The following is a 9,447-nucleotide window of genomic DNA, read 5'->3' as shown; positions in this document are numbered from 1 at the left end:
ATCTTATGCTCCAAAGCTCCAAGCACACACTGCAATAGATAGTTGTTGGACTGAACTGAAAACACTGTCCAACAATAAATCCATTGTCTTCTGATGTTGAGACAGCAATAGAACAGACACTTGGCTGTGGAGAATTTCTGTGAGATCAGAGGTCCAGGAGGAGCCATTCTCACTGTATCTCAACCTAGAGCCTACCAAGCTCGTTGTCACTTACCAATGGCAGTTTTCTGATCTGCAAAATGGGACTAATAAGAAAACCTACCTCATCGAGCCACTATGAGAATAGACAACATGTAACATATACATATTTATAACGTGCAAAACCATATAACATATACAACACATAAAGACTTAGCATTACCTGTGTGGAATGTAGAAAACCCTCCATTATTAGCACCAGCAGGTTTATTATTATCCCACCTTCCAAAAGGTATCCAGGTTTCTTTCCCCAGGGCCCAGGACAAAGAGAATGCAGTAATGAGAGCTACCCACTGGGCGGCAGTACAGAGTTCGAAACCAATTTGGTATCCAAGTATGGGCCTGATGAGTGCAGGGAAGAAACAGAAATATTTAAGTATCACTTTCTTGCTCCCTGACATCCGAAACTACTTTAAAAGTCATTAATAACTAAGGAAACCCCAGAAGCAGTAGCAAACCTATGTACTGAGATTTCTCAAGTATTTATTCTCCTTCTGAGGTCTGTCTAAATATAGAAGAGCAGGTAGGAGTGCTTTGGGTGGGAAACTTCCAAAAGGAGTGGAGAAGCATGGAAATTTCAAAAGTATAGAGCCAAAAGATACACCTACTTTTGTTTCAAAAAAAAAGTGACAGACTGATGCTTTTGAAAATCACCTTAAAGCTGAGATTTTCAATTTATGGGATTGTCTTAGAGCTTGGAAGGGACCATGTAATCCAGCGCCTCATCTAACAAATCAGGGAACGGGACACAGAGAAGACAAGTCATTTGCAGGTCACTGGACCCAGGAGTAGCAGAGCCTAGACAGAAGGTTGGATATCCTACCTCCCAGAGCCATGGCTGTCCAGGCGACTGGAGCCATGTATAAATCAGTGGCTCTTGGAGAAATAAAAGCAAAGTGACTTATGAAGACATAATGCCCTAAACAAATGGGAACTAGGAGACTCTCCCTTTAAGCAATGGGGTATTTAACAAATTATCTCAAAAAGCAATCCATATGTGTCAAACTTCCCAGAAGGCAAGCAGGAAATAACAGTTGCCAAAACCATCAGAATCTCCATTTCGGATAGAGACTGGGCAGCAAGGAGATTTACCCAGGTTGATTTAGAAAGGTTTTCTTGCCCAGGTACAGTACATAAACCTTCTCATTCAGAAGATGCTCATTTTTCTCAGCCTGACTTCAATCCATTTGCCAATCCAAAACAGAGTGTGTTCCATATTAAAGCCACAGGATTCTTTATGGGTAACATATGGAGTCATAATATATCGTAACCCAGTGGTATTGTCCCTAGAGTTAATATAACTCTGTTAACATATGTTTCTGTTATTCCCATTCTCAGATATATGTATTAAAATATACTATGTGCAATGTATGGTTAATTGAAAGATACAGGGGGTATATTAAAAAATAAATCTGTTTATATGACCTATGCTGAAATGCCATACAGTTGCTTTCACACTAATCTTTCCCTCTGATTGCTCTATCCTTTTCTTTTCAATCTCCCATATCCCTTTGTGTGTTTTCTTGGTGCCAAGCTAACCACAGAATAGTAAAATTAGAGGTAGGGGGGTGTAATGCCAGGAACTAAGGCAGTCAGTAAGGAGGTGTGGTAGGAGGCAAGGAGCAACAGGAGAAAAGAAAAGTATCAGTCACCCCTTCCCTTGAATCCTGGCAGTATTATATTTTAGAACGTAATCCAGAGAGATCAAGAATATCCACTTTCCTCTCCTCTTCTTTCGTGGTCATATTCATGTGTCAAGTAATGGCCTAATTTTACACTTCCTTTGTAAAACAAGGAAGTCATTGAGAGGGAAAACATTAATCTGTAGTTTCCTCTGACACTTCTTTCGTTGTCATACTCTGTACACAGTTATCAAGACCAGCTCACATTTCACCCTATGTATTTCTAGAATTTGTCATCTTTCTACAATTTGCCACCACTTACACTGCCCTAGTTCAGGCTTTCATGGTCTTAAGTTTGGATTATTTCAGGAACGTCTTACTTGGTCTGTATGCCAACAGTCTTTTCCTATCCTAATCATGCTTACTACAAGCTCACTAGGGTTGTGAGCTGATTAAAATCTGACCTGATTTAAAAATCTGATTTAAAATTCCATGGCTCCCTTTTGCCCACCACACAAAGCACAAACTCCTTAATGTGGCATAGAAGGCCCTTCGTTATGAGACCCTCACCCAACTTTCAAGCCTCGTCTCCCACCACTTTGTCTTGTGCATTCTGTGGTCCAACCATACCAAGCTATTTCCATTTCTAAAGCTCCCATGCCATTGTACATGCTGCCCTCACTATGAGGATGCTTTCCCTCCTTATCTACTGACAAATGCTATTCATTCTTCGAGATCCAGCTCCAGCATCATTTCCTCTGTAAGGTCTTCCCAGATCCACTGATAGTCACTACTGAAATTACTTCTTCAATAATCCCATCGATCTGTATACATATCTCTATTATAGACCTTCTCATGATGCATTGCAATCATTTGCTTATGCCTGTCTCCCCAGTAAAATGTGAGCCTCTTGAGAACCAGAACAAGTGGTTTCATTCTAAAATTCATTCAATAAATATGGAGTTTAGAGTCCCGACTCTGCCACTTTCAAGTTGGGAAAACACATAGTAGGTCTGTAACATCTTTGGCCCTCAGCTTCCTCAGATGCAAAAGGGTCCAATAATTTAATATAATTCATAATGTTGTTATGAAGAATAAACACAATAATACAAGCAAAGCCCTTAATGTAATTCTCATACGCGGTTAATGCTAAGTGACGGCTATTATCATTTTATTACTGTGTCAAGCACTTACTAAGTTCAAGTTCAACTAAGGCATACTCTCAAGGTCTTTAGAGTATAATTGAAGAGACAAATAATTAACGCAATAACAGAAGGACACAGAGGGTGCCAGGAGAGCAAAAAAGGGGGCATCTTCTGTCAGACTGAAAGTCATTCCTGGAAGAACTGAAAGGGGATGCATCTGAAACCAGAGAGGATGGGGATAGGCTATTAATGTAGTCCAGGTGAGACATGATGCTTGTCTACAGTAAGGCAGCAACAGCAGAAAAGAACAGAGGGGACCAATTTCAAAGACATTTGGGGGTTGGAACCAGGTCGTGTGACTATATGACTGATGAGATGTGGGAGTCTCTTCCAGGGAGGAATCTGGGTGAGCACAGGTCAGGGAGAGGTTTAGACATGCAGATTCATGAACTATTGATATGTCGGTTTCAACGGAAGCAATGAGAGAGCATGTAATCTCCAGAGAAAGTGTATGAAATAAACCAAGCAGAAGGCTACAAGGAGCACCAGATTTTAAGGCCTCAGGAGGAAGAGGAGCTCAAGAGGGAAACTGAGAGGGAACAACCAGAGGGAGAAGAGAAACCCAGCGCACACGCAGTGAAGGGAGCAGAGAGATTCTCAGTGCCTGATACCTTGTAGATATACAGATACTTGTGGAATAAATTAATGAATTACTGAATTTAAATGACCCGTTAGAACTGAAGACATATGAAAGCTCTTTCATAGAAATAGGAGCATACCTATTATTTTACCCTAATAGAATCTTTGGGGTATTTAAGATCAAAGAGAAAGGGAACTTGGAGTGCAGTAAAAGAGCAGGAAAATCTGAAGAGAGAAGGTTGGCTGAACTCTATTCCATGAATGAAAGAGAGCATAAATTTCCTCACGACCATCTGAAAAAGAGTCAGGGAAATTGAGTAATCCAACAGCTTCACTAATAGTGGAACACCTGCCATCCTGAGCCTGAAGACGTGATACAACGAAAGCCACACAAGAAATACAGGGGAAAATGGGACAAGGCAGAAGGCACCCTGAAGAAATAATCAGAGAATGAAATTCAATATAAGAACTTTGATTGAATCCTATCAATGACATTTTTGGAATAACTGGGGAAACTTAAATATGGACTAGATATCTGATGCTATCAGGGAACTGTCAGTTTTCTTAGATATGATAATGGTATTGTGCTTGTGTAGAAGACTATCCTGACACTTAGGAAATGTACACTGAAGTATTTAGGAGTAAAATGTCAGGATGCCACTTCCAAGTGATTTGATTAAAAAAAAAAAAGTCTATGAAAGAGATGAAGGTAATACAGTAAAATAAGAATTACAGACTCTAAACGGTATATAATTGTCCATTACTCCGTTCCTCCCAGTTTTGTATGTGTGATATTTTTCATAATAAAAATTTGGAAAAAGAATGAGAAATGTAGTCTCTAGGAACTTGGAGATTCATCTCCTAAAAGTAGTTCTGCAACATCCAGAAAGCAGGAACCATATTGACATCTGAGGAACTAGATAAAAGGCTAGAGTCCCAGAAAAGTACAAAAACTTGGGATGCCACATTTGCTATTTTTTTAAATGTCAGGGAACCAACTATGAGAATAACTTTAACCCACTTATATTTCAACACAGATTGGGACATAACAACTATGAAAATTCTTTGAGAATTTTTGAGCCTATGTAACATACTCCTGGTTTACAGTAATAATTATCTGACATTTATTGGGCACTTACTTCGTGCCAGGCCTGTGCTAAACACATCAGCCCATTGAATTCACACAATTGCTGTATGAGGTGAGTACTGTTATTTCCCCTTTTATAGATAAAGCAACTGAAGGTGTGTCCCCCCCAGTCAAAACTTTCAGCACCTGTCTGACCACCCTGTCTCTATAGACCTCTCTAACTCTGGTCCTCATAACCTTTCTCCCCTTACCTTTCAGAGCAAGGTGGAAACTGAGCCCAACAGTTCCCAATATGGGGTGCTGCACTAGTTCTTGGGGTTAACCTAACCCCTGCTCATACCTTTGCAAACTGTTCTTTATTCAACTCTCTCCTCAAATTATCCTAATTTGAGTGAGCTTTCTACTTCCTGCTGGAATCTTGGCTGATAGTGAGAGACAGGGGGAGGAGGAGAGGGACAGGAAAAGAGAAAGAGAGAAACTGAAGAAATGTGAATCCTCCCTAACAGTGGACCAGAAAGCAACCCTGACTGGTGGAGAAGGCAGCCCTTGAAAAAACTAAGGCAAACTGGCAAAACTCTGGGCGTAATAAAAGCACTTTGGAGGACAATTTGGAAATAGCTCACAATAAAGTTGAACGTGTACACACCCTATGGCCCAGAAATTTCACCCCTAAAATCTCTCATATAATACATGTACAAGAATTTTCACAGCACAGTTGTTTGTATTAGCAAAATTCTGGAAACAACCTAATGTCCATCATTCATATCCAAATAATGAAATAATATACCAGACTGAAAAACAAGTGAACTAGAACTACATGTATTCACCGGAATGACTCCACCAGATGTAACATTAAACAAAAAGCAAATAACGTGTGCTGCAGAAAAACTCGGGGAATATGCAGGTATACACAGGAGCTACCCTGCATATACAGGTGAAATGCATGCAAAGCAAACGGTGCATTGTTTAGGGATACAAATATATGTTGTGAAAGAATAAAGGAATGGCTAGGGACGATAAGCAGAAAATTCAAGACGATAGTTACCCAAGGAAGGAAGGGCATGGGTTGGGAGGCTTCCACAGGGGCTTCAACTCTCCTGCAATGTTTTATGTCTTACACTGGGTGACTAGTAAAATAAAGCACCTAAGCTTTATTTTATTATTCCTTGTTCCTCCTGTATGTATTAAATATTTAATAATTATTTTAAGGAAAGGAAAATATCTTCTGGAGGTTTCCAGGGAAAATAAAGAGCCAAGGGGGTTGCTGGACTCTATTGCCAGAGTCTTACTCACTTCTCATCATTTCTGCTCCTTTGACACTCAAAGTAGCTCAAACCATTTGAGGTTTACAGGGCCTCTGAACTCCAGGTTCACTTAGTGGCAAATGGTGGTTCCAAAGCCAAATGCAAGCCCTAAAAACCTCAGAAGAAGCTCCACTGGGTAACATACAAGAAAGCAATCGAGTAAATAGATTTCCTATTAGGAGAGATTATAGGAATCATGGCCAGTTTGGATTGTCTTAATAGGTCCTTTGGAAATCACAAAACATTGCCTTAAGGAAACGCTCCTACGTCATTCCAAGGAATCTTTCAGGGAAAAAGAAAGGACCAGGTAATTGTCTCCCTGCCTTACCAAGAAGCTGAGAAGGCCTCCTAAAGTACAGTGTAGTAGTGAAGAGCCTAGTTCTGGCAGGAAGCAAACTTGAGCTTGAATCCTGGCCCTGTCACTTGCCAGGGTAACTTTGCGCAAGTTACTTCACATTTTGAAACCCTGGTTTCAGCATCTGTAAGGCTGGATTGATCAATCCTCAGAGGGTGGTTGTGAAGACCAAATGGGATCATGTTTGTACATTAGAACAGTGCTCAGACAGAGAAGTGTCTCCAAAGAAGATGGGCTTCGTCATCCCTCAGGGTTTGATGCACGACCCCAGGGAAGCCTCCATCTTGGAAATACTTACTAACAGGTGACTGTGCCCCAGACCCCACACTAGGTGCTGTGTGTAACTGCTGCCTGGGTCATTGCAGACTCAGTCCAAAGAGGGCTCTTCAGGAGGTCATGTCATTCTCCTGACATCTCTCATTTCCTTACGCCTCCCAAAGGCTCTTTTCTCAAAATCCTCAATGCCAACACCACTACATCAGGAGTACTGCTAGATCACCTATAATAGAAGTGATGGATTCTCCCTGTTGAGACTAGAAGCCCAGTCCCATGAGATCATCTGGACAGCTTATCAGAAGTCTGAAAAAGCAGTGGCCTATACCCCTGTGTATACTGTTGGGACTATGGTCCCAAGAAGGGACAGGGGAGAGTGGGTGGGACCAAAGTAAGGATGTGGCTAAAATCTCATCAACCTCCAACCATTCGCCATGACAATGTTTTCACCATGTTCCCAAATCCGATATTTCAGGAGGAGATTCCCTTCTCTTGTGCTCTCCATCTTGCCCTTTCTGCCAAAATCACTCTCCTTTGGAAACAAATAGTTCTGTTTCTTCCTTGGAATGCCTCTGAAAGCCAGGAACTCTTATCTCCCTCAACAACATTCTGGCCAGTGCTTGGAATGTGATTTACGTTACTTACCAAACACAGGAGAACAAAACATGCAAGGGCTTCCCAGCTGAGCACCAAGGGGCTGAGTGCCTGGCATAGCATAGCCCATGATTGGAAGCAGTGACCATGTCATTGCAATCCTCTCGAGACTGCCGTGGGCTGGGGGTGATTTGGTGGTGTCCGGAGCGCTTGAAGGGAGACATTCGGCTCTTCTGGGATTTGTTGCTAGGATTGCAGGCTTCAGGGCTGACTCACCCAATAGGGCTGGGTGCAAGCCAAGGAGCCATGGAAAGACTCTCTGGATCACACATGCTGCCATTGGCCCTGCCAGCTCAGCCTGCTGGGGACCAGCCAGGGCTCGCTGGGCAGGGGGAGCATGGCCCAGGGAGTCAAGACCTTTTGACAATTATTGAGGCTTTTTCTCTACTGGGACAAAAATGCATTTCTCTCCTGAGGATGAATTACAAAGCAAATTGTTCCTGCCTCTCTTCAAAGGCCAATGAGGTTAGGAAACTGCTCCTTCTCCAAAGCTTAAAAAGGTTTGTCTGCCCCAGACGGCTTCAGTGTAAGTTGCTACCCCCTTCCTTATCTGGAGCTCTCCTGAGGTGGGACCCAGCCTCCTCTCCTTCCTCTCTTATTTGCTGCGACATAATAAGACATATATGTATTGATTTCTGCTCCCCTCCTTCCTGACACAGAGCTCTTAAAACCCTTGGAATTTCCTGGGTGATGGACATGTCTTTTGCTCTAATGAGGTGATTCTTGGTGAGCTCTTGGATGGGAGCTAATCACCAGAAAGACCAAGCCATGATTAGAAGTTTGGAACTTTCAGCTCCACCTCCCAACCCTCATCCTCTGGGGAGTAGAAAGAGTTGAAGATTGAGTTAACAATCCATCATGCCTACTAAGGAAGCCTCCATAAAAATCCCTAAACTACAAGATTCGGAGAGCTTCCTGGTTGGTGAACACATCCATTCCAACTCCACGGGGACAGAAGCTCCTGCACTCAGAACCCTTCTGGTCCTCATCCTATATATCTCTTTATGTGGCTGTTCACCCACGTCCTTTATCATATCCTTTATAATAAACCAGTAAGCATAAGTAAATGTTTTCCTGAGTTTTGTGAGCCATTCCAGCAAATTATCAACCATGATGAGGGATTTTGGGAACCCTCAACTTTGTAGCTAAGTTGATCAGCAGCGTAGGTATCCCAGGAACCCATTACTAGTGAATGATGTCTGAAGTGCGGGCAGCCTTGTGGGACCCTTAAACCTGTGGAATCTGATGCTAATTCCAGCTACTTAGTGGCAGAAAGGAATTAAATTATAGGACATCCAGTTGGTATCCAGAAAGCTGGAAAATTAGTTGGCGTGGGGAAAAAACACTACACATTTGATGTCAAGAGTGCTGTAAGTAGAGAAAGTTTTCCTTTACACCTAAACCAACCCATGGGAACTTTTCCTTAGAAAGGTTTTACTGGCAATTGCTATAATGGAAAACAGAAGGGATAACCAGAATAACAAGTCCAGGAATGTGACAGCATTTTGTGTAATTTTACAAAGATCTTACAATTGCTGACTTCTAGCTTAGACATCAACCTGAACCTCTCCAGATCCCTTCCAGACCTCCATCTAGCTCATCATGTTAAGTGGGCTCTTCTGGCTAGCTCTTCCTTCAACCAGAACTTTCTATCAAGTGCTGAAGTTGTGTCCAAGCCCCCACTCTGGACCCTGCACCCTGGACCCCTGTCAGTCTATAATCGCCTCCTGAAGAAGTCATTCTCCTCATTGCTTCTCCCTGCAGGAAAGGCATAAGGAGAAGCCCTTTCATCTCTGAACCACAGCTGACACCAAATAATCCTCTACCGAAGTTTAAACCATAACAAATGCCTAGAAACCCAGACCGTTAAATCTAGAAGCACCCTAAAGGAACATTAAATATTAAATCTGTCTTTCTCACTTCACAGATAGGAATGGGATTCCAAGAGAGGATCTAAGATCTGAGACCAACACAAGTTTCTGGACTCCCAGTTGGATGTTCTTTAAACTGTGTCCTGCCCCTCTTCTGCCTACTTTCATCAGATCAAAACAGAACTAGGAAGAGAGAAACATTCTACAAACAGAATGCAACTTTGTCTCAGAAAACTTGGGGTTTCCTCCTAAGGCAGGTGCCCAGGAGCCCCTGTATGATGGACCTTCTGACCTTTCCT

The sequence above is a fragment of the Rhinolophus ferrumequinum genome, chromosome 25, assembly GCF_004115265.2.
Source record: "Rhinolophus ferrumequinum isolate MPI-CBG mRhiFer1 chromosome 25, mRhiFer1_v1.p, whole genome shotgun sequence".
NCBI lineage: Eukaryota > Metazoa > Chordata > Mammalia > Chiroptera > Rhinolophidae > Rhinolophus > Rhinolophus ferrumequinum.
The sequence above is the reverse complement of the archived record's forward strand: the minus strand, read 5'-3'. Positions refer to the sequence as shown.